We start from the raw sequence: 25,381 nt of genomic DNA, 5'->3' as shown, positions 1-25,381 counted from the left end.
CACGCACGCCGGCCGGAACTCTGGTACGGTCCGAACCGCGCGAAACGTCGCCACCAATCGTGTCCGGGGGAACTTGCTCTTCTTCGTCCACTCTCTTCTTCGTCCACTCTCCTCTTCGGCGCACGCCGGCCGTCTAACCGCTCCAGCGCCCCCTCGTGCCGCTCGGCGATACTACAATGCCTCCGAATATTTTTTAGACCCGCGAAGCACTGAAGCCGCGAAAGGTGAACCACGAAGTAGCGGGGTATTACTGTAATTCTCACTGAGCACCCTCTTTCAAATCCAAAACAAGACCATCATTACACTGGATTACTTTGAGTTCACCTGAATCTTCCGTACTGATAGGAATGGTTCTTCGCTGGTACGAGCATGTCATCAATTGGAGGTGGCTCATTTGGCTCTGGGTATGGTTGTGAGTGGTTTCTCGTTCAAATCCAAACAGGTTCTTAGTGTAAATTCAGGGTTGGTTGGGAGAGGTTCCAGGTTCAAATCCGGGGTCTTAGTGTCGATGAAGGCTTGCGGCCAACAGTCAGTTACCCAGCTAAACGTGGCTCGTTGGTCTAGGGGTATGATTCTCGCTTTGGGTGCGAGAGGTCCCGGGTTCAAATCCCGGACGTGCCCATCTCAGTGTCGGTATGGTCGCCCAGTCTCTTAGTCAACTTATAATTTTGATGCAAATCTATACAGGAAGATGGTGGAAAAACTAACATGAAACAACAAAACTGAGACTGTACCCCGAGTACTCCCAAAAAAATGCTTGAGTTCCTTATAATTTCAATAACCTTGGTCCAATCGCGCATTTTTTTCAAAAATCTTGGAAATGACATTAGCTACCTAGCTACAGTCCAAAATCAGCTCCTACAACCTCTTAGAACATTTCTACTCTAGTTTCCACCCCTCCACAGTACAGAAACAACACTGATCAAAATCACCGGCAACCGACTCTGGCCTAATCACCATTCTCACCCTCTTTGATCTGATAGCAGCTTGCGATACAATTTCTAAAACCATCCTCCTGAACAGACTCCTAGACATAAGTTATCTATACCCTACCTCTTGTCAAGATATTTCACAAACTAAACCTACACTCCCACTGTTATGCAGATGACACTCAGCTCTACCTCTCCACATAATCAACTGCCATTATTCCGGGTTCCTCCATTTATTGACTGCTTCCCCGAAATGTATTATTGGTTCTCATCCAATTTTCTGCAACTTAACCATGATAAAACTGAAATCCTACAGATAGGTACCAAGTCCACTCAAGCCAAAAGTGACAGTTTTTCCCATGACACTTGACAATACCTCAGTTTCCACCTCTGGTCAGGTTAAGACTCGGGGTGTCATCCACTCTCTCCTTTTCATCAGAATTAAATGAAAATCCCTGATCTGCATACTTTCTACTTTATAGAATAATCGTCCTGCGTCCCCGTCCATCAGTATCTTTTTAAAGCACGTCCAACCTTGTATTTGATCAGTCCCATTAACAGAACTTGCAATAATTTACTGCAACTAAAAAGAAAAAACCTCCTGATTAAAAGCAATTGCTAAAATTAGGCCAAAAAGCGGATTTGTAAAAACATCAGCAGGTTCTGACAAATAGCCCAGGGTCTCCACATTAGAAAATGGAATGTTATTGATATTCTAAAAACTGGTAGACAGTTTTGTATCCCCGCCCCCAATAATGAGGGTGACCGCAGACATAGTTGTTATGACACAAGGGATATTCGCAGGTGAGAACAGACCAGGGATGGCGCTGCCTGACAACACATTATGATAGCAATTGACGCGTAACCACGCAGCCTAACATATTGCATTGGCCGGGAATTGAACACGGGCCTCACGCATGGCAAGCGAGAATTCTACCACTGAACAACCAATGCTTAGTACTTCTTGTCCAATAGAATAGAGACGTCCACCATAGAAAACGTTTTATCTGGCCCTGATAATGCATGTTTTTTCCTTCTTAAAATGTAGCGTTCTTGCCATGTATGCAATGCATCAAGTGAACGATACATTTCTTTAACGGTAAGATCACTCTGCAGAAACGATTAAATACTGGAAGATGCACGAACGATCCCCAAAAATACATTGCGATAATACGCGCCTGTATTAATACATTGAGAAAACCCTAATTACGTTTGATAATGTTACAGTGAGATACCAAATTTGAGTATTATGAGACTAAGCTGTGGCGATTCTGATAGTTGGAACACCACCACTTGACATTAATTATGACTACAATCAATAAAGTTAACTGATTTCGATACTTTGTGGCAAGCACTTTGGCTTGTTGGACTACGGGTATACAGTAATACCCCGGTTATCGCGGTTAATGGGGACCGAGACCACCCGCGAAAACTGAAATTCCGCGAAGTAGCGGCGCACCTTCAAAAATGCTTAAATAAAAAAAAAAAAATAAATATATATATATATATATATATATATATATATATATATGGGTAGAGAGAGAGAGAGTGAAATTCATGTTATAACAAAAAAAAAAATTATTATTAAAACTTATTTTTTATTCCCCAGCCATTATTTTCGTATTTATTCAATTACTTCTTTTTGTATTTATTTAATTACTTCGACTTTTACCTGCTGGTACGCCGTCCGGTGTGCCCTGTGAATGTTATGATCCTCCAGCAGAGCTGGAGGAATGAGCAGGACTCTCCAAACGCAGACACGGGAAAAAAGGTGGTTATACAAAGATATTTATTATAATCACAATATAGTCAGTGTAATCAGCGCGTCTCGCAGCAGCTGACGGCATGGCGCGAGACGACCGCTGGAGGAACGCCCACACAGCTGAAAAAACAAAAACACACGCGGCATGACAGGCACGGATCATGACAGTGAAATGAAAGGTGGCATTATTCATTTATTTATTTATTCATTCATAACTGACAGCCTCACGCTCCGCTCCTGCCCGGGCGGAAGAGGTGCTCCTATTCGGCTTAACTGTGACACATGCCCGCCCTCCGCCTCCGGAGCTTCCATTCGGTTAAACTTAGTGGCCGCTTGGAACCGCCCGTGCCCGGGGACGGTACTCCTCTTCGGCTTACTGTGACGCGAGCATGCCCTCCTCCTCCGGAGCTTCCGTTCGGTTAAACTTAGGGGCCGCTTGGAACCGCCCGTGCCCGGGAAAGGTGCTCCTCTACGGCTTACTGTGACGCGAGCATGCCCTCCTCCTCCGGAGCTTCCATTCGGTTAAACTTAGGGGCCGATTGACACCGCCCGTGCTCGGGGAAGGTGCTCCTCTACGGCTTAACTGCCAAGCACGCCGGCCGGAACTCTGGTACGGTCCGAACCGCGCGAAACGTCGCCAACAATCGTGTCCGGGGGAACTTGCTCTTCTTCGTCCACTCTCTTCTTCGTCCACTCTCCTCTTCGGCGCACGCCGGCCGTCTAACCGCTCCAGCGCCCCCTCGTGCCGCTCGGCGAAACTACAATGCCTCCGAATATTTTTTAGACCCGCGAAGCACTGAAGCCGCGAAAGGTGAACCGCGAAGTAGTGGGGTATTACTGTAATTCTCACTGAGGACCCTCTTTCAAATCCAAAACAAGACCATCATTACACTGGATTACTTTGAGTTCACCTGAATCTTCCGTACTGATAGGAATGGTTCTTCGCTGGTACGAGCATGTCATCAATTGGAGGTGGCTCATTGGGCTCTGGGTATGGTTGTGAGTGGTTTCTCGTTCAAATCCAAACAGGTTCTTAGTGTAAATTCAGGGTTGGTTGGGAGAGGTTCCAGGTTCAAATCCGGGGTCTTAGTGTCGATGAAGGCTTGCGGCCAACAGGCAGTTAACCAGTTAAACGTGGCTCGTTGGTCTAGGGGTATGATTCTCGCTTTGGGTGCGAGAGGTCCCGGGTTCAAATCCCGGACGAGCCCATCTCAGTGTCGGTATGGTCGCCCAGTCTCTTAGTCAACTTATAATTTTGATGCAAATCTATACAGGGAGATGCTTGAAAAACTAACATGAAACAACAAAACTGAGACTGTACCCTGAATACTCCCAAAAAAATGCTTGAGTTCCTAATAATTTCAATAACCTTGGTCCAATCGCACATTTTTTTCAAAAATCTTGGAAATGACATTAGCTACCTAGCTACAGTCCAAAATCAGCTCCTACAACCTCTTAGAACATTTCTACTCTAGTTTCCACCCCTCCACAGTACAGAAACAACACTGATCAAAATCACCGGCAACCGACTCTGGCCTAATCACCATTCTCACCCTCTTTGATCTGATAGCAGCTTGCGATACAATTTCTAAAACCATCCTCCTGAACAGACTCCATGACATTCTTTATCTATACCCTACCTCTTGTCAAGATATTTCACAAACTAAACCTACACTCCCACTGTTATGCAGATGACACTCAGCTCTACCTCTCCACATAATCAACTGCCATTATTCCGGGTTCCTCCATTTATTGACTGCTTCCCCGAAATGTATTATTGGTTCTCATCCAATTTTCTGCAACTTCACCATGATAAAACTGAAATCCTACAGATAGGTACCAAGTCCACTCAAGCCAAAAGTGACAGTTTTTCCCATGACACTTGACAATACCTCAGTTTCCCCCTCTGGTCAGGTTAAGACTCGGGGTGTCATCCACTCTCTCCTTTTCATTAGAATTAAATGAAAATCCCCGATCTGCATACTTTCTACTTTATAGAATAATCGTCCTGCGTCCCCGTCCATCAGTATCCTTTTAAAGCACGTCCAACCTTGTATTTGATCAGTCCCATTAACAGAACTTGCAATAATTTACTGCAACTAAAAAAAAAAAACCTCCTGATTAAAAGCAATTGCTAAAATTTGGCCAAAAAGCGGATTTGTAAAAACATCAGCAGGTTCTGACAAATAGCCTAGGGTCTCCACATTAGAAAATGGAATGTTATTGATATTCCAAAAACTGGTAGACAGTTTTGTATCCCCGCCCCCAATAATGAGGGTGACCGCAGACATAGTTGTTACGACACAAGGCATATTCGCAGGTGAGAACAGACCAGGGATGGCGCTGCCTGACAACACATTATGATAGCAATTGACGCGTAACCACGCAGCCTAACATATTGCATTGGCCGGGAATTGAACTCGGGCCTCACGGATGGCAAGCGAGAATTCTACCACTGAACAACCAATGATTAGTACTTCTTGTCCAATAGAATAGAGACGTCCACCATAGAAAACGTTTTATCTGGCCCTGATAATGCATGTTTTTTCCTTCTTAAAATGTAGCGTTCTTGCCATGTATGCAATGCATCAAGTGAACGATACATTTCTTTAACGGTAAGATCACTCTGCAGAAACGATTAAATACTGGAAGATGCACGAACGATCCCCAACAATACATTGCGATAATACACGCCTGTATTAATACATTGAGAAAACCCTTATTACGTTTGATAATGTTACAGTGAGATACCAAATTTGAGTATTATGAGACTAAGCTGTGGCGATTCTGATAGTTGGAACACCACCACTTGACTTTAATTATGACTACAATCTATAAAGTTAACTGATTTCGATACTTTGTGGCAAGCACTTTGGCTCGTTGGACTACGGGTATACAGTAATACCCCGGTTATCGCGGTTAATGGGGACCGAGACCACCCGCGAAAACTGAAAATCCGCGAAGTAGCAGCGCACCTTCAAAAATGCTTAAAAATAAATAAATAAATATATATATATATATATATATATGGGTAGAGAGAGAGAGTGTGAAATTCATGTTTAACAAAAAAAACCAAATTATTATTAAAACTTATTTTTTATTCCCCAGCCATTATTTTCGTATTTATTCAATTACTTCTTTTTGTATTTATTTAATTACTTCGACTTTTACCTGCTGGTACGCCGTCCGGTGTGGCCTGTGAATGTTATGATCCTCCAGCAGAGCTGGAGGGTTGAGCAGGACTCTCCAAACGCAGACACGGGAAAAAAGGTGGTGATAGAAAGATATTTATTATAATCACAATATAGTCAGTGTAATCAGCGCGTCTCGCAGCAGCTGACGGCATGGCGCGAGAAGATCGCTGGAGGAACGCCCACACAGCTGAAAAAACAAAAACACACGCGGCATGACAGGCACGGATCATGACAGTGAAATGAAAGGTGGCAATTCTTCATTTATTTATTTATTCATTCATAACTGACAGCCTCACGCTCCGCTCCTGCCCGGGCGGAAGAGGTGCTCCTATTCGGCTTAACTGTGACACACGCCCGCCCTCCTCCTCCGGAGCTTCCATTCGGTTAAACTTAGGGGCCGCTTGGAACCGCCCGTGCCCGGGGACGGTGCTCCTCTTCGGCTTACTGTGACGCGAGCATGCCCTCCTCCTCCGGAGCTTCCATTCGGTTAAACTTAGGGGCCGCTTGGAACCGCCCGTGCCCGGGGAAGGTGCTCCTCTACGGCTTACTGTGACACGAGCATGCCCTCCTCCTCCGGAGCTTCCATTCGGTTAAACTTAGGGGCCGCTTGGAACCGCCCGTGCCCGGGGAAGGTGCTCCACTACGGCTTACTGTGACGCGAGCATGCCCTCCTCCTCCGGAGCTTCCATTCGGTTAAACCTAGGGGCCGATTGACACCGCCCGTGCTCGGGGAAGGTGCTCCTCTACGGCTTAACTGCCACGCACGCCGGCCGGAACTCTGGTACGGTCCGAACCGCGCGAAACGTCGCCACCAATCGTGTCCGGGGGAACTTGCTCTTCTTCGTCCACTCTCTTCTTCGTCCACTCTCCTCTTCGGCGCACGCCGGCCGTCTAACCGCTCCAGCGCCCCCTCGTGCCGCTCGGCGAAACTACAATGCCTCCGAATATTTTTTAGACCCGCGAAGCACTGAAGCCGCGAAAGGTGAACCGCGAAGTCGCGGGGTATTACTGTAATTCTCACTGAGGACCCTCTTTCAAATCCAAAACAAGACCATCATTACACTGGATTACTTTGAGTTCACCTGAATCTTCCGTACTGATAGGAATGGTTCTTCGCTGGTACGAGCATGTCATCAATTGGAGGTGGCTCATTTGGCTCTGGGTATGGTTGTGAGTGGTTTCTCGTTCAAATCCAAACAGGTTCTTAGTGTAAATTCAGGGTTGGTTGGGAGAGGTTCCAGGTTCAAATCCGGGGTCTTAGTGTCGATGAAGGCTTGCGGCCAACAGTCAGTTACCCAGCTAAATGTGGCTCGTTGGTCTAGGGGTATGATTCTCGCTTAGGGTGCGAGAGGTCCCGGGTTCAAATCCCGGACGAGCCCATCTCAGAGTCGGTATGGTCGCTTAGTCAACTCATAATTTTGATGCAAATCTATACAGGGAGATGGTGGAAAAACTAACATGAAACAACAAAACTGAGACTGTACCCCGAGCACTCCCAAAAAAATGCTTGAGTTCCTTATTATTTCAATAACCTTGGTCCAATCGCGCATTTTTTTCAAAAATCTTGGAAATGACATTAGCTACCTAGCTACAGTCCAAAATCAGCTCCTACAACCTCTTAGAACATTTCTACTCTAGTTTCCACCCCTCCACAGTACAGAAACAACACTGATCAAAATCACCGGCAACCGACTCTGGCCTAATCACCATTCTCACCCTCTTTAATCTGATAGCAGCTTGCGATACAATTTCTAAAACCATCCTCCTGAACAGACTCCATGACATTCTTTATCTATACCCTACCTCTTGTCAAGATATTTCACAAACTAAACCTACACTCCCACTGTTATGCAGATGACACTCAGCTCTACCTCTCCACATAATCAACTGCCATTATTCCGGGTTCCTCCATTTATTGACTGCTTCCCCGAAATGTATTATTGGTTCTCATCCAATTTTCTGCAACTTAACCATGATAAAACTGAAATCCTACAGATAGGTACCAAGTCCACTCAAGCCAAAAGTGACAGTTTTTCCCATAACACTTGACAATACCTCAGTTTCCCCCTCTGGTCAGGTTAAGACTCGGGGTGTCATCCACTCTCTCCTTTTCATCAGAATTAAATGAAAATCCCCGATCTGCATACTTTCTACTTTATAGAATAATCGTCCTGCGTCCCCGTCCATCAGTATCCTTTTAAAGCACGTCCAACCTTGTATTTGATCAGTCCCATTAACAGAACTTGCAATAATTTACTGCAACTAAAAAAAAAAAACCTCCTGATTAAAAGCAATTGCTAAAATTTGGCCAAAAAGCGGATTTGTAAAAACATCAGCAGGTTCTGACAAATAGCCTAGGGTCTCCACATTAGAAAATGGAATGTTATTGATATTCCAAAAACTGGTAGACAGTTTTGTATCCCCGCCCCCAATAATGAGGGTGACCGCAGACATAGTTGTTACGACACAAGGCATATTCGCAGGTGAGAACAGACCAGGGATGGCGCTGCCTGACAACACATTATGATAGCAATTGACGCGTAACCACGCAGCCTAACATATTGCATTGGCCGGGAATTGAACTCGGGCCTCACGGATGGCAAGCGAGAATTCTACCACTGAACAACCAATGATTAGTACTTCTTGTCCAATAGAATAGAGACGTCCACCATAGAAAACGTTTTATCTGGCCCTGATAATGCATGTTTTTTCCTTCTTAAAATGTAGCGTTCTTGCCATGTATGCAATGCATCAAGTGAACGATACATTTCTTTAACGGTAAGATCACTCTGCAGAAACGATTAAATACTGGAAGATGCACGAACGATCCCCAACAATACATTGCGATAATACACGCCTGTATTAATACATTGAGAAAACCCTTATTACGTTTGATAATGTTACAGTGAGATACCAAATTTGAGTATTATGAGACTAAGCTGTGGCGATTCTGATAGTTGGAACACCACCACTTGACTTTAATTATGACTACAATCTATAAAGTTAACTGATTTCGATACTTTGTGGCAAGCACTTTGGCTCGTTGGACTACGGGTATACAGTAATACCCCGGTTATCGCGGTTAATGGGGACCGAGACCACCCGCGAAAACTGAAAATCCGCGAAGTAGCAGCGCACCTTCAAAAATGCTTAAAAATAAATAAATAAATATATATATATATATATATATATGGGTAGAGAGAGAGAGTGTGAAATTCATGTTATAACAAAAAAAACCAAATTATTATTAAAACTTATTTTTTATTCCCCAGCCATTATTTTCGTATTTATTCAATTACTTCTTTTTGTATTTATTTAATTACTTCGACTTTTACCTGCTGGTACGCCGTCCGGTGTGGCCTGTGAATGTTATGATCCTCCAGCAGAGCTGGAGGGTTGAGCAGGACTCTCCAAACGCAGACACGGGAAAAAAGGTGGTGATAGAAAGATATTTATTATAATCACAATATAGTCAGTGTAATCAGCGCGTCTCGCAGCAGCTGACGGCATGGCGCGAGAAGATCGCTGGAGGAACGCCCACACAGCTGAAAAAACAAAAACACACGCGGCATGACAGGCACGGATCATGACAGTGAAATGAAAGGTGGCATTCTTCATTTATTTATTTATTCATTCATAACTGACAGCCTCACGCTCCGCTCCTGCCCGGGCGGAAGAGGTGCTCCTATTCGGCTTAACTGTGACACACGCCCGCCCTCCTCCTCCGGAGCTTCCATTCGGTTAAACTTAGGGGCCGCTTGGAACCGCCCGTGCCCGGGGACGGTGCTCCTCTTCGGCTTACTGTGACGCGAGCATGCCCTCCTCCTCCGGAGCTTCCATTCGGTTAAACTTAGGGGCCGCTTGACACCGCCCGTGCCCGGGGAAGGTGCTCCACTACGGCTTACTGTGGCACGAGCATGCCCTCCTCCTCCGGAGCTTCCATTCGGTTAAACTTAGGGGCCGCTTGGAACCGCCCGTGCCCGGGGAAGGTGCTCCACTACGGCTTAACTGCCACGCACGCCGGCCGGAACTCTGGTACGGTCCGAACCGCGCGAAACGTCGCCACCAATCGTGTCCGGGGGAACTTGCTCTTCTTCGTCCACTCTCTTCTTCGTCCACTCTCTTCTTCGTCCACTCTCCTCTTCGGCGCACGCCGGCCGTCTAACCGCTCCAGCGCCCCCTCGTGCCGCTCGGCGAAACTACAATGCCTCCGAATATTTTTTAGACCCGCGAAGCACTGAAGCCGCGAAAGGTGAACCGCGAAGTCGCGGGGTATTACTGTAATTCTCACTGAGGACCCTCTTTCAAATCCAAAACAAGACCATCATTACACTGGATTACTTTGAGTTCACCTGAATCTTCCGTACTGATAGGAATGGTTCTTCGCTGGTACGAGCATGTCATCAATTGGAGGTGGCTCATTGGGCTCTGGGTATGGTTGTGAGTGGTTTCTCGTTCAAATCCAAACAGGTTCTTAGTGTAAATTCAGGGTTGGTTGGGAGAGGTTCCAGGTTCAAATCCGTGGTCTTAGTGTCGATGAAGGCTTGCGGCCAACAGTCAGTTACCCAGCTAAACGTGGCTCGTTGGTCTAGGGGTATGATTCTCGCTTAGTGTGCGAGAGGTCCCGGGTTCAAATCCCGGACGAGCCCATCTCAGTGTCGGTATGGTCGCTTAGTCAACTCATAATTTTGATGCAAATCTATACAGGGAGATGGTGGAAAAACTAACATGAAACAACAAAACTGAGACTGTACCCCGAGTACTCCCAAAAAAATGCTTGAGTTCCTTATAATTTCAATAACCTAGGTCCAATCGCACATTTTTTAAAAAAATCTTGGAAATGACATTAGCTACCTAGCTACAGTCCAAAATCAGCTCCTACAACCTCTTAGAACATTTCTACTCTAGTTTCCACCCCTCCACAGTACAGAAACAACACTGATCAAAATCACCGGCAACCGACTCTGGCCTAATCACCATTCTCACCCTCTTTGATCTGATAGCAGCTTGCGATACAATTTCTAAAACCATCCTCCTGAACAGACTCCAAGACATTCTTTATCTATACCCTACCTCTTGTCAAGATATTTCACAAACTAAACCTACACTCCCACTGTTATGCAGATGACACTCAGCTCTACCTCTCCACATAATCAACTGCCATTATTCCGGGTTCCTCCATTTATTGACTGCTTCCCCGAAATGTATTATTGGTTCTCATCCAATTTTCTGCAACTTAACCATGATAAAACTGAAATCCTACAGATAGGTACCAAGTCCACTCAAGCCAAAAGTGACAGTTTTTCCCATGACACTTGACAATACCTCAGTTTCCCCCTCTGGTCAGGTTAAGACTCGGGGTGTCATCCACTCTCTCCTTTTCATCAGAATTAAATGAAAATCCCCGATCTGCATACTTTCTACTTTATAGAATAATCGTCCTGCGTCCCCGTCCATCAGTATCCTTTTAAAGCACGTCCAACCTTGTATTTGATCAGTCCCATTAACAGAACTTGCAATAATTTACTGCAACTAAAAAAAAAAAACCTCCTGATTAAAAGCAATTGCTAAAATTAGGCCAAAAAGCGGATTTGTAAAAACATCAGCAGGTTCTGACAAATAGCCTCGGGGCTCCACATTAGAAAATGGAATGTTATTGATATTCTAAAAACTGGTAAACAGTTTTGTATCCCCGCCCCCAATAATGAGGGTGACCGCAGACATAGTTGTTATGACACAAGGGATATTCGCAGGTGAGAACAGACCAGGGATGGCGCTGCATGACAACACATTATGATAGCAATTGACGCGTAACCACGCAGCCTAACATATTGCATTGGCCGGGAATTGAACTCGGGCCTCACGCATGGCAAGCGAGAATTCTACCACTGAACAACCAATGTTTAGTACTTCTTGTCCAATAGAATAGAGACGTCCACCATAGAAAACGTTTTATCTGGCCCTGATAATGCATGTTTTTTCCTTCTTAAAATGTAGCGTTCTTGCCATGTATGCAATGCATCAAGTGAACGATACATTTCTTTAACGGTAAGATCACTCTGCAGAAACGATTAAATACTGGAAGATGCACGAACGATCCCCAACAATACATTGCGATAATACGCGCCTGTATTAATACATTGAGAAAACCCTAATTACGTTTGATAATGTTACAGTGAGATACCAAATTTGATTATTATGAGACTAAACTGTGGCGATTCTGATAGTTGGAACACCACCACTTGATTTTAATTATGACTACAATCAATAAAGTTAACTGATTTCGATACTTTGTGGCAAGCACTTTGGCTCGTTGGACTACGGGTATACAGTAATACCCCGGTTATAGCGGTTAATGGGGACCGAGACCACCCGTGAAAACTGAAAATCCGCGAAGTAGCGGCGCACCTTCAAAAATGCTTAAAAATAAATAAATAAATATATATATATATATATATATATATGGGTAGAGAGAGAGAGTGTGAAATTCATGTTATAACAAAAAAAAACAAATTATTATTAAAACTTATTTTTTATTCCCCAGCCATTATTTTCGTATTTATTCAATTACTTATTTTTGTATTTATTTAATTACTTCGACTTTTACCTGCTGGTACGCCGTCCGGTGTGCCCTGTGAATGTTATGATCCTCCAGCAGAGCTGGAGTATAGAGCAGGACTCTCCAAACGCAGACACGGGAAAAAAGGTGGTGATAGAAAGATATTTATTATAATCACAATATAGTCAGTGTAATCAGCGCGTCTCGCAGCAGCTGACGGCATGGCGCGAGAAGATCGCTGGAGGAACGCCCACACAGCTGAACAAACAAAAACACACGCGGCATGACAGGCACGGATCATGAGAGTGAAATGAAAGGTGGCATTCTTCATTTATTTATTTATTCATTCATAACTGACAGCCTCACGCTCCGCTCCTGCCCGGGCGGAAGAGGTGCTCCTATTCGGCTTAACTGTGACACACGCCCGCCCTCCTCCTCCGGAGCTTCCATTCGGTTAAACTTAGGGGCCGCTTGGAACCGCCCGTTCCCGGGGAAGGTGCTCCTCTTCGGCTTACTGTGACGCGAGCATGCGCTCCTCCTCCGGAGCTTCCATTCGGTTAAACTTAGGGGCCGCTTGGAACCGCCCGTGCCCGGGGACGGTGCTCCTCTTCGGCTTACTGTGACGCGAGCATGCCCTCCTCCTCCGGAGCTTCCATTCAGTTAAACTTAGGGGCCGCTTGGAACTGCCCGTGCCCGGGGAAGGTGCTCCTCTACGACTTACTGTGACACGAGCATGCCCTCCTCCTCCGGAGCTTCCATTCGGTTAAACTTAGGGGCCGCTTGGAACCGCCCGTTCCCGGGGAAGGTGCTCCTCTTCGGCTTACTGTGACGCGAGCATGCGCTCCTCCTCCGGAGCTTCCATTCGGTTAAACTTAGGGGCCGCTTGGAACCGCCCGTGCCCGGGGAAGGTGCTCCTCTACGGCTTACTGTGACGCGAGCGTGCCCTCCTCCTCCGGAGCTTCCATTCGGTTAAACTTAGGGGCCGATTGACACCGCCCGTGCCCGGGGAAGGTGCTCCACTACGGCTTACTGTGACGCGAGCATGCCCTCCTCCTCCGGAGCTTCCATTCGGTTAAACTTAGGGGCCGATTGACACCGCCCGTGCTCGGGGAAGGTGCTCCTCTACGGCTTAACTGCCACGCACGCCGGCCGGAACTCTGGTACGGTCCGAACCGCGCGAAACGTCGCCACCAATCGTGTCCGGGGGAACTTGCTCTTCTTCGTCCACTCTCTTCTTCGTCCACTCTCCTCTTCGGCGCACGCCGGCCGTCTAACCGCTCCAGCGCCCCCTCGTGCCGCTCGGCGATACTACAATGCCTCCGAATATTTTTTAGACCCGCGAAGCACTGAAGCCGCGAAAGGTGAACCACGAAGTAGCGGGGTATTACTGTAATTCTCACTGAGCACCCTCTTTCAAATCCAAAACAAGACCATCATTACACTGGATTACTTTGAGTTCACCTGAATCTTCCGTACTGATAGGAATGGTTCTTCGCTGGTACGAGCATGTCATCAATTGGAGGTGGCTCATTTGGCTCTGGGTATGGTTGTGAGTGGTTTCTCGTTCAAATCCAAACAGGTTCTTAGTGTAAATTCAGGGTTGGTTGGGAGAGGTTCCAGGTTCAAATCCGGGGTCTTAGTGTCGATGAAGGCTTGCGGCCAACAGTCAGTTACCCAGCTAAACGTGGCTCGTTGGTCTAGGGGTATGATTCTCGCTTTGGGTGCGAGAGGTCCCGGGTTCAAATCCCGGACGTGCCCATCTCAGTGTCGGTATGGTCGCCCAGTCTCTTAGTCAACTTATAATTTTGATGCAAATCTATACAGGAAGATGGTGGAAAAACTAACATGAAACAACAAAACTGAGACTGTACCCCGAGTACTCCCAAAAAAATGCTTGAGTTCCTTATAATTTCAATAACCTTGGTCCAATCGCGCATTTTTTTCAAAAATCTTGGAAATGACATTAGCTACCTAGCTACAGTCCAAAATCAGCTCCTACAACCTCTTAGAACATTTCTACTCTAGTTTCCACCCCTCCACAGTACAGAAACAACACTGATCAAAATCACCGGCAACCGACTCTGGCCTAATCACCATTCTCACCCTCTTTGATCTGATAGCAGCTTGCGATACAATTTCTAAAACCATCCTCCTGAACAGACTCCTAGACATAAGTTATCTATACCCTACCTCTTGTCAAGATATTTCACAAACTAAACCTACACTCCCACTGTTATGCAGATGACACTCAGCTCTACCTCTCCACATAATCAACTGCCATTATTCCGGGTTCCTCCATTTATTGACTGCTTCCCCGAAATGTATTATTGGTTCTCATCCAATTTTCTGCAACTTAACCATGATAAAACTGAAATCCTACAGATAGGTACCAAGTCCACTCAAGCCAAAAGTGACAGTTTTTCCCATGACACTTGACAATACCTCAGTTTCCACCTCTGGTCAGGTTAAGACTCGGGGTGTCATCCACTCTCTCCTTTTCATCAGAATTAAATGAAAATCCCTGATCTGCATACTTTCTACTTTATAGAATAATCGTCCTGCGTCCCCGTCCATCAGTATCTTTTTAAAGCACGTCCAACCTTGTATTTGATCAGTCCCATTAACAGAACTTGCAATAATTTACTGCAACTAAAAAGAAAAAACCTCCTGATTAAAAGCAATTGCTAAAATTAGGCCAAAAAGCGGATTTGTAAAAACATCAGCAGGTTCTGACAAATAGCCCAGGGTCTCCACATTAGAAAATGGAATGTTATTGATATTCTAAAAACTGGTAGACAGTTTTGTATCCCCGCCCCCAATAATGAGGGTGACCGCAGACATAGTTGTTATGACACAAGGGATATTCGCAGGTGAGAACAGACCAGGGATGGCGCTGCCTGACAACACATTATGATAGCAATTGACGCGTAACCACGCAGCCTAACATATTGCATTGGCCGGGAATTGAACACGGGCCTCACGCATGGCAAGCGAGAATTCTACCACTGAACAACCAATGCTTAGTACTTCTTGTCCAATAGAATAGAGACGTCCACCATAGAAAACGTTTTATCTGGCCCTGATAATGCATGTTTTTTCCTTCTTAAAATGTAGCGTTCTTGCCATGTATGCAATGCATCAAGTGAACGATACATTTCTTTAACGGTAAGATCACTCTGCAGAAACGATTAAATACTGGAAGATGCACGAACGATCCCCAAAAATACATTGCGATAATACGCGCCTGTATTAATACATTGAGAAAACCCTAATTACGTTTGATAATGTTACAGTGAGATACCAAATTTGAGTATTATGAGACTAAGCTGTGGCGATTCTGATAGTTGGAACACCACCACTTGACATTAATTATGACTACAATCAATAAAGTTAACTGATTTCGATACTTTGTGGCAAGCACTTTGGCTTGTTGGACTACGGGTATACAGTAATACCCCGGTTATCGCGGTTAATGGGGACCGAGACCACCCGCGAAAACTGAAATTCCGCGAAGTAGCGGCGCACCTTCAAAAATGCTTAAATAAAAAAAATAAAATAAATATATATATATATATATATATATATATATATATATATGGGTAGAGAGAGAGAGAGTGAAATTCATGTTATAACAAAAAAAAAAATTATTATTAAAACTTATTTTTTATTCCCCAGCCATTATTTTCGTATTTATTCAATTACTTCTTTTTGTATTTATTTAATTACTTCGACTTTTACCTGCTGGTACGCCGTCCGGTGTGCCCTGTGAATGTTATGATCCTCCAGCAGAGCTGGAGGAATGAGCAGGACTCTCCAAACGCAGACACGGGAAAAAAGGTGGTTATACAAAGATATTTATTATAATCACAATATAGTCAGTGTAATCAGCGCGTCTCGCAGCAGCTGACGGCATGGCGCGAGACGACCGCTGGAGGAACGCCCACACAGCTGAAAAAACAAAAACACACGCGGCATGACAGGCACGGATCATGACAGTGAAATGAAAGGTGGCATTATTCATTTATTTATTTATTCATTCATAACTGACAGCCTCACGCTCCGCTCCTGCCCGGGCGGAAGAGGTGCTCCTATTCGGCTTAACTGTGACACACGCCCGCCCTCCGCCTCCGGAGCTTCCATTCGGTTAAACTTAGTGGCCGCTTGGAACCGCCCGTGCCCGGGGACGGTACTCCTCTTCGGCTTACTGTGACGCGAGCATGCCCTCCTCCTCCGGAGCTTCCGTTCGGTTAAACTTAGGGGCCGCTTGGAACCGCCCGTGCCCGGGAAAGGTGCTCCTCTACGGCTTACTGTGACGCGAGCATGCCCTCCTCCTCCGGAGCTTCCATTCGGTTAAACTTAGGGGCCGATTGACACCGCCCGTGCTCGGGGAAGGTGCTCCTCTACGGCTTAACTGCCAAGCACGCCGGCCGGAACTCTGGTACGGTCCGAACCGCGCGAAACGTCGCCAACAATCGTGTCCGGGGGAACTTGCTCTTCTTCGTCCACTCTCTTCTTCGTCCACTCTCCTCTTCGGCGCACGCCGGCCGTCTAACCGCTCCAGCGCCCCCTCGTGCCGCTCGGCGAAACTACAATGCCTCCGAATATTTTTTAGACCCGCGAAGCACTGAAGCCGCGAAAGGTGAACCGCGAAGTAGTGGGGTATTACTGTAATTCTCACTGAGGACCCTCTTTCAAATCCAAAACAAGACCTTCATTACACTGGATTACTTTGAGTTCACCTGAATCTTCCGTACTGATAGGAATGGTTCTTCGCTGGTACGAGCATGTCATCAATTGGAGGTGGCTCATTGGGCTCTGGGTATGGTTGTGAGTGGTTTCTCGTTCAAATCCAAACAGGTTCTTAGTGTAAATTCAGGGTTGGTTGGGAGAGGTTCCAGGTTCAAATCCGGGGTCTTAGTGTCGATGAAGGCTTGCGGCCAACAGGCAGTTAACCAGTTAAACGTGGCTCGTTGGTCTAGGGGTATGATTCTCGCTTTGGGTGCGAGAGGTCCCGGGTTCAAATCCCGGACGAGCCCATCTCAGTGTCGGTATGGTCGCCCAGTCTCTTAGTCAACTTATAATTTTGATGCAAATCTATACAGGGAGATGCTTGAAAAACTAACATGAAACAACAAAACTGAGACTGTACCCTGAATACTCCCAAAAAAATGCTTGAGTTCCTAATAATTTCAATAACCTTGGTCCAATCGCACATTTTTTTCAAAAATCTTGGAAATGACATTAGCTACCTAGCTACAGTCCAAAATCAGCTCCTACAACCTCTTAGAACATTTCTACTCTAGTTTCCACCCCTCCACAGTACAGAAACAACACTGATCAAAATCACCGGCAACCGACTCTGGCCTAATCACCATTCTCACCCTCTTTGATCTGATAGCAGCTTGCGATACAATTTCTAAAACCATCCTCCTGAACAGACTCCATGACATTCTTTATCTATACCCTACCTCTTGTCAAGATATTTCACAAACTAAACCTACACTCCCACTGTTATGCAGATGACACTCAGCTCTACCTCTCCACATAATCAACTGCCATTATTCCGGGTTCCTCCATTTATTGACTGCTTCCCCGAAATGTATTATTGGTTCTCATCCAATTTTCTGCAACTTCACCATGATAAAACTGAAATCCTACAGATAGGTACCAAGTCCACTCAAGCCAAAAGTGACAGTTTTTCCCATGACACTTGACAATACCTCAGTTTCCCCCTCTGGTCAGGTTAAGACTCGGGGTGTCATCCACTCTCTCCTTTTCATTAGAATTAAATGAAAATCCCCGATCTGCATACTTTCTACTTTATAGAATAATCGTCCTGCGTCCCCGTCCATCAGTATCCTTTTAAAGCACGTCCAACCTTGTATTTGATCAGTCCCATTAACAGAACTTGCAATAATTTACTGCAACTAAAAAAAAAAAACCTCCTGATTAAAAGCAATTGCTAAAATTTGGCCAAAAAGCGGATTTGTAAAAACATCAGCAGGTTCTGACAAATAGCCTAGGGTCTCCACATTAGAAAATGGAATGTTATTGATATTCCAAAAACTGGTAGACAGTTTTGTATCCCCGCCCCCAATAATGAGGGTGACCGCAGACATAGTTGTTACGACACAAGGCATATTCGCAGGTGAGAACAGACCAGGGATGGCGCTGCCTGACAACACATTATGATAGCAATTGACGCGTAACCACGCAGCCTAACATATTGCATTGGCCGGGAATTGAACTCGGGCCTCACGGATGGCAAGCGAGAATTCTACCACTGAACAACCAATGATTAGTACTTCTTGTCCAATAGAATAGAGACGTCCACCATAGAAAACGTTTTATCTGGCCCTGATAATGCATGTTTTTTCCTTCTTAAAATGTAGCGTTCTTGCCATGTATGCAATGCATCAAGTGAACGATACATTTCTTTAACGGTAAGATCACTCTGCAGAAACGATTAAATACTGGAAGATGCACGAACGATCCCCAACAATACATTGCGATAATACACGCCTGTATTAATACATTGAGAAAACCCTTATTACGTTTGATAATGTTACAGTGAGATACCAAATTTGAGTATTATGAGACTAAGCTGTGGCGATTCTGATAGTTGGAACACCACCACTTGACTTTAATTATGACTACAATCTATAAAGTTAACTGATTTCGATACTTTGTGGCAAGCACTTTGGCTCGTTGGACTACGGGTATACAGTAATACCCCGGTTATCGCGGTTAATGGGGACCGAGACCACCCGCGAAAACTGAAAATCCGCGAAGTAGCAGCGCACCTTCAAAAATGCTTAAAAATAAATAAATAAATATATATATATATATATATATATGGGTAGAGAGAGAGAGTGTGAAATTCATGTTATAACAAAAAAAACCAAATTATTATTAAAACTTATTTTTTATTCCCCAGCCATTATTTTCGTATTTATTCAATTACTTCTTTTTGTATTTATTTAATTACTTCGACTTTTACCTGCTGGTACGCCGTCCGGTGTGGCCTGTGAATGTTATGATCCTCCAGCAGAGCTGGAGGGTTGAGCAGGACTCTCCAAACGCAGACACGGGAAAAAAGGTGGTGATAGAAAGATATTTATTATAATCACAATATAGTCAGTGTAATCAGCGCGTCTCGCAGCAGCTGACGGCATGGCGCGAGAAGATCGCTGGAGGAACGCCCACACAGCTGAAAAAACAAAAACACACGCGGCATGACAGGCACGGATCATGACAGTGAAATGAAAGGTGGCATTCTTCATTTATTTATTTATTCATTCATAACTGACAGCCTCACGCTCCGCTCCTGCCCGGGCGGAAGAGGTGCTCCTATTCGGCTTAACTGTGACACACGCCCGCCCTCCTCCTCCGGAGCTTCCATTCGGTTAAACTTAGGGGCCGCTTGGAACCGCCCGTGCCCGGGGACGGTGCTCCTCTTCGGCTTACTGTGACGCGAGCATGCCCTCCTCCTCCGGAGCTTCCATTCGGTTAAACTTAGGGGCCGCTTGGAACCGCCCGTGCCCGGGGAAGGTGCTCCTCTACGGCTTACTGTGACACGAGCATGCCCTCCTCCTCCGGAGCTTCCATTCGGTTAAACTTAGGGGCCGCTTGGAACCGCCCGTGCCCGGGGAAGGTGCTCCACTACGGCTTACTGTGACGCGAGCATGCCCTCCTCCTCCGGAGCTTCCATTCGGTTAAACCTAGGGGCCGATTGACACCGCCCGTGCTCGGGGAAGGTGCTCCTCTACGGCTTAACTGCCACGCACGCCGGCCGGAACTCTGGTACGGTCCGAACCGCGCGAAACGTCGCCACCAATCGTGTCCGGGGGAACTTGCTCTTCTTCGTCCACTCTCTTCTTCGTCCACTCTCCTCTTCGGCGCACGCCGGCCGTCTAACCGCTCCAGCGCCCCCTCGTGCCGCTCGGCGAAACTACAATGCCTCCGAATATTTTTTAGACCCGCGAAGCACTGAAGCCGCGAAAGGTGAACCGCGAAGTCGCGGGGTATTACTGTAATTCTCACTGAGGACCCTCTTTCAAATCCAAAACAAGACCATCATTACACTGGATTACTTTGAGTTCACCTGAATCTTCCGTACTGATAGGAATGGTTCTTCGCTGGTACGAGCATGTCATCAATTGGAGGTGGCTCATTTGGCTCTGGGTATGGTTGTGAGTGGTTTCTCGTTCAAATCCAAACAGGTTCTTAGTGTAAATTCAGGGTTGGTTGGGAGAGGTTCCAGGTTCAAATCCGGGGTCTTAGTGTCGATGAAGGCTTGCGGCCAACAGTCAGTTACCCAGCTAAATGTGGCTCGTTGGTCTAGGGGTATGATTCTCGCTTAGGGTGCGAGAGGTCCCGGGTTCAAATCCCGGACGAGCCCATCTCAGAGTCGGTATGGTCGCTTAGTCAACTCATAATTTTGATGCAAATCTATACAGGGAGATGGTGGAAAAACTAACATGAAACAACAAAACTGAGACTGTACCCCGAGCACTCCCAAAAAAATGCTTGAGTTCCTTATTATTTCAATAACCTTGGTCCAATCGCGCATTTTTTTCAAAAATCTTGGAAATGACATTAGCTACCTAGCTACAGTCCAAAATCAGCTCCTACAACCTCTTAGAACATTTCTACTCTAGTTTCCACCCCTCCACAGTACAGAAACAACACTGATCAAAATCACCGGCAACCGACTCTGGCCTAATCACCATTCTCACCCTCTTTAATCTGATAGCAGCTTGCGATACAATTTCTAAAACCATCCTCCTGAACAGACTCCATGACATTCTTTATCTATACCCTACCTCTTGTCAAGATATTTCACAAACTAAACCTACACTCCCACTGTTATGCAGATGACACTCAGCTCTACCTCTCCACATAATCAACTGCCATTATTCCGGGTTCCTCCATTTATTGACTGCTTCCCCGAAATGTATTATTGGTTCTCATCCAATTTTCTGCAACTTAACCATGATAAAACTGAAATCCTACAGATAGGTACCAAGTCCACTCAAGCCAAAAGTGACAGTTTTTCCCATAACACTTGACAATACCTCAGTTTCCCCCTCTGGTCAGGTTAAGACTCGGGGTGTCATCCACTCTCTCCTTTTCATCAGAATTAAATGAAAATCCCCGATCTGCATACTTTCTACTTTATAGAATAATCGTCCTGCGTCCCCGTCCATCAGTATCCTTTTAAAGCACGTCCAACCTTGTATTTGATCAGTCCCATTAACAGAACTTGCAATAATTTACTGCAACTAAAAAAAAAAAACCTCCTGATTAAAAGCAATTGCTAAAATTTGGCCAAAAAGCGGATTTGTAAAAACATCAGCAGGTTCTGACAAATAGCCTAGGGTCTCCACATTAGAAAATGGAATGTTATTGATATTCCAAAAACTGGTAGACAGTTTTGTATCCCCGCCCCCAATAATGAGGGTGACCGCAGACATAGTTGTTACGACACAAGGCATATTCGCAGGTGAGAACAGACCAGGGATGGCGCTGCCTGACAACACATTATGATAGCAATTGACGCGTAACCACGCAGCCTAACATATTGCATTGGCCGGGAATTGAACTCGGGCCTCACGGATGGCAAGCGAGAATTCTACCACTGAACAACCAATGATTAGTACTTCTTGTCCAATAGAATAGAGACGTCCACCATAGAAAACGTTTTATCTGGCCCTGATAATGCATGTTTTTTCCTTCTTAAAATGTAGCGTTCTTGCCATGTATGCAATGCATCAAGTGAACGATACATTTCTTTAACGGTAAGATCACTCTGCAGAAACGATTAAATACTGGAAGATGCACGAACGATCCCCAACAATACATTGCGATAATACACGCCTGTATTAATACATTGAGAAAACCCTTATTACGTTTGATAATGTTACAGTGAGATACCAAATTTGAGTATTATGAGACTAAGCTGTGGCGATTCTGATAGTTGGAACACCACCACTTGACTTTAATTATGACTACAATCTATAAAGTTAACTGATTTCGATACTTTGTGGCAAGCACTTTGGCTCGTTGGACTACGGGTATACAGTAATACCCCGGTTATCGCGGTTAATGGGGACCGAGACCACCCGCGAAAACTGAAAATCCGCGAAGTAGCAGCGCACCTTCAAAAATGCTTAAAAATAAATAAATAAATATATATATATATATATATATATGGGTAGAGAGAGAGAGTGTGAAATTCATGTTATAACAAAAAAAACCAAATTATTATTAAAACTTATTTTTTATTCCCCAGCCATTATTTTCGTATTTATTCAATTACTTCTTTTTGTATTTATTTAATTACTTCGACTTTTACCTGCTGGTACGCCGTCCGGTGTGGCCTGTGAATGTTATGATCCTCCAGCAGAGCTGGAGGGTTGAGCAGGACTCTCCAAACGCAGACACGGGAAAAAAGGTGGTGATAGAAAGATATTTATTATAATCACAATATAGTCAGTGTAATCAGCGCGTCTCGCAGCAGCTGACGGCATGGCGCGAGAAGATCGCTGGAGGAACGCCCACACAGCTGAAAAAACAAAAACACACGCGGCATGACAGGCACGGATCATGACAGTGAAATGAAAGGTGGCATTCTTCATTTATTTATTTATTCATTCATAACTGACAGCCTCACGCTCCGCTCCTGCCCGGGCGGAAGAGGTGCTCCTATTCGGCTTAACTGTGACACACGCCCGCCCTCCTCCTCCGGAGCTTCCATTCGGTTAAACTTAGGGGCCGCTTGGAACCGCCCGTGCCCGGGGACGGTGCTCCTCTTCGGCTTACTGTGACGCGAGCATGCCCTCCTCCTCCGGAGCTTCCATTCGGTTAAACTTAGGGGCCGCTTGACACCGCCCGTGCCCGGGGAAGGTGCTCCACTACGGCTTACTGTGGCACGAGCATGCCCTCCTCCTCCGGAGCTTCCATTCGGTTAAACTTAGGGGCCGCTTGGAACCGCCCGTGCCCGGGGAAGGTGCTCCACTACGGCTTAACTGCCACGCACGCCGGCCGGAACTCTGGTACGGTCCGAACCGCGCGAAACGTCGCCACCAATCGTGTCCGGGGGAACTTGCTCTTCTTCGTCCACTCTCTTCTTCGTCCACTCTCTTCTTCGTCCACTCTCCTCTTCGGCGCACGCCGGCCGTCTAACCGCTCCAGCGCCCCCTCGTGCCGCTCGGCGAAACTACAATGCCTCCGAATATTTTTTAGACCCGCGAAGCACTGAAGCCGCGAAAGGTGAACCGCGAAGTCGCGGGGTATTACTGTAATTCTCACTGAGGACCCTCTTTCAAATCCAAAACAAGACCATCATTACACTGGATTACTTTGAGTTCACCTGAATCTTCCGTACTGATAGGAATGGTTCTTCGCTGGTACGAGCATGTCATCAATTGGAGGTGGCTCATTGGGCTCTGGGTATGGTTGTGAGTGGTTTCTCGTTCAAATCCAAACAGGTTCTTAGTGTAAATTCAGGGTTGGTTGGGAGAGGTTCCAGGTTCAAATCCGTGGTCTTAGTGTCGATGAAGGCTTGCGGCCAACAGTCAGTTACCCAGCTAAACGTGGCTCGTTGGTCTAGGGGTATGATTCTCGCTTAGTGTGCGAGAGGTCCCGGGTTCAAATCCCGGACGAGCCCATCTCAGTGTCGGTATGGTCGCTTAGTCAACTCATAATTTTGATGCAAATCTATACAGGGAGATGGTGGAAAAACTAACATGAAACAACAAAACTGAGACTGTACCCCGAGTACTCCCAAAAAAATGCTTGAGTTCCTTATAATTTCAATAACCTAGGTCCAATCGCACATTTTTTAAAAAAATCTTGGAAATGACATTAGCTACCTAGCTACAGTCCAAAATCAGCTCCTACAACCTCTTAGAACATTTCTACTCTAGTTTCCACCCCTCCACAGTACAGAAACAACACTGATCAAAATCACCGGCAACCGACTCTGGCCTAATCACCATTCTCACCCTCTTTGATCTGATAGCAGCTTGCGATACAATTTCTAAAACCATCCTCCTGAACAGACTCCAAGACATTCTTTATCTATACCCTACCTCTTGTCAAGATATTTCACAAACTAAACCTACACTCCCACTGTTATGCAGATGACACTCAGCTCTACCTCTCCACATAATCAACTGCCATTATTCCGGGTTCCTCCATTTATTGACTGCTTCCCCGAAATGTATTATTGGTTCTCATCCAATTTTCTGCAACTTAACCATGATAAAACTGAAATCCTACAGATAGGTACCAAGTCCACTCAAGCCAAAAGTGACAGTTTTTCCCATGACACTTGACAATACCTCAGTTTCCCCCTCTGGTCAGGTTAAGACTCGGGGTGTCATCCACTCTCTCCTTTTCATCAGAATTAAATGAAAATCCCCGATCTGCATACTTTCTACTTTATAGAATAATCGTCCTGCGTCCCCGTCCATCAGTATCCTTTTAAAGCACGTCCAACCTTGTATTTGATCAGTCCCATTAACAGAACTTGCAATAATTTACTGCAACTAAAAAAAAAAAACCTCCTGATTAAAAGCAATTGCTAAAATTAGGCCAAAAAGCGGATTTGTAAAAACATCAGCAGGTTCTGACAAATAGCCTCGGGGCTCCACATTAGAAAATGGAATGTTATTGATATTCTAAAAACTGGTAAACAGTTTTGTATCCCCGCCCCCAATAATGAGGGTGACCGCAGACATAGTTGTTATGACACAAGGGATATTCGCAGGTGAGAACAGACCAGGGATGGCGCTGCATGACAACACATTATGATAGCAATTGACGCGTAACCACGCAGCCTAACATATTGCATTGGCCGGGAATTGAACTCGGGCCTCACGCATGGCAAGCGAGAATTCTACCACTGAACAACCAATGTTTAGTACTTCTT

At 45.5% G+C, this 25,381-nt stretch overlaps 8 non-coding genes across 8 annotated transcripts; all 8 read left to right on the top strand.

Annotated features, from left to right (window-relative positions):
• The first annotated feature begins 549 nt into the window (after nt 1–549).
• Nucleotides 550–621, top strand: trnap-ugg (transfer RNA proline (anticodon UGG)). Its single transcript has one exon. It is a non-coding gene; the product is annotated as a tRNA-Pro (tRNA).
• Nucleotides 622–3,827: 3,206 nt separating this feature from the next.
• On the top strand, nt 3,828–3,899 carry trnap-ugg (transfer RNA proline (anticodon UGG)). The gene has a single exon. It is a non-coding gene; the product is annotated as a tRNA-Pro (tRNA).
• A 3,293-nt stretch (nt 3,900–7,192) lies between these two features.
• Nucleotides 7,193–7,264, top strand: trnap-agg (transfer RNA proline (anticodon AGG)). The gene has a single exon. It is a non-coding gene; the product is annotated as a tRNA-Pro (tRNA).
• Nucleotides 7,265–10,462: 3,198 nt separating this feature from the next.
• trnat-agu (transfer RNA threonine (anticodon AGU)) lies at nt 10,463–10,534 on the top strand. The gene has a single exon. It is a non-coding gene; the product is annotated as a tRNA-Thr (tRNA).
• Nucleotides 10,535–14,130: 3,596 nt separating this feature from the next.
• trnap-ugg (transfer RNA proline (anticodon UGG)) lies at nt 14,131–14,202 on the top strand. The gene has a single exon. It is a non-coding gene; the product is annotated as a tRNA-Pro (tRNA).
• Nucleotides 14,203–17,408: 3,206 nt separating this feature from the next.
• trnap-ugg (transfer RNA proline (anticodon UGG)) lies at nt 17,409–17,480 on the top strand. Its single transcript has one exon. It is a non-coding gene; the product is annotated as a tRNA-Pro (tRNA).
• Nucleotides 17,481–20,773: 3,293 nt separating this feature from the next.
• Nucleotides 20,774–20,845, top strand: trnap-agg (transfer RNA proline (anticodon AGG)). The gene has a single exon. It is a non-coding gene; the product is annotated as a tRNA-Pro (tRNA).
• Nucleotides 20,846–24,043: 3,198 nt separating this feature from the next.
• On the top strand, nt 24,044–24,115 carry trnat-agu (transfer RNA threonine (anticodon AGU)). Its single transcript has one exon. It is a non-coding gene; the product is annotated as a tRNA-Thr (tRNA).
• Nucleotides 24,116–25,381: the final 1,266 nt, after the last annotated feature.

The sequence above is a fragment of the Idiotropiscis lumnitzeri genome, chromosome 12, assembly GCF_059441095.1.
Source record: "Idiotropiscis lumnitzeri isolate Australia: NSW breed Sydney's pygmy pipehorse chromosome 12, RoL_Ilum_1.0, whole genome shotgun sequence".
In the NCBI taxonomy this organism is placed as follows: Eukaryota; Metazoa; Chordata; class Actinopteri; order Syngnathiformes; family Syngnathidae; genus Idiotropiscis; species Idiotropiscis lumnitzeri.
The sequence above is the reverse complement of the archived record's forward strand: the minus strand, read 5'-3'. Positions and strand labels throughout refer to the sequence as shown.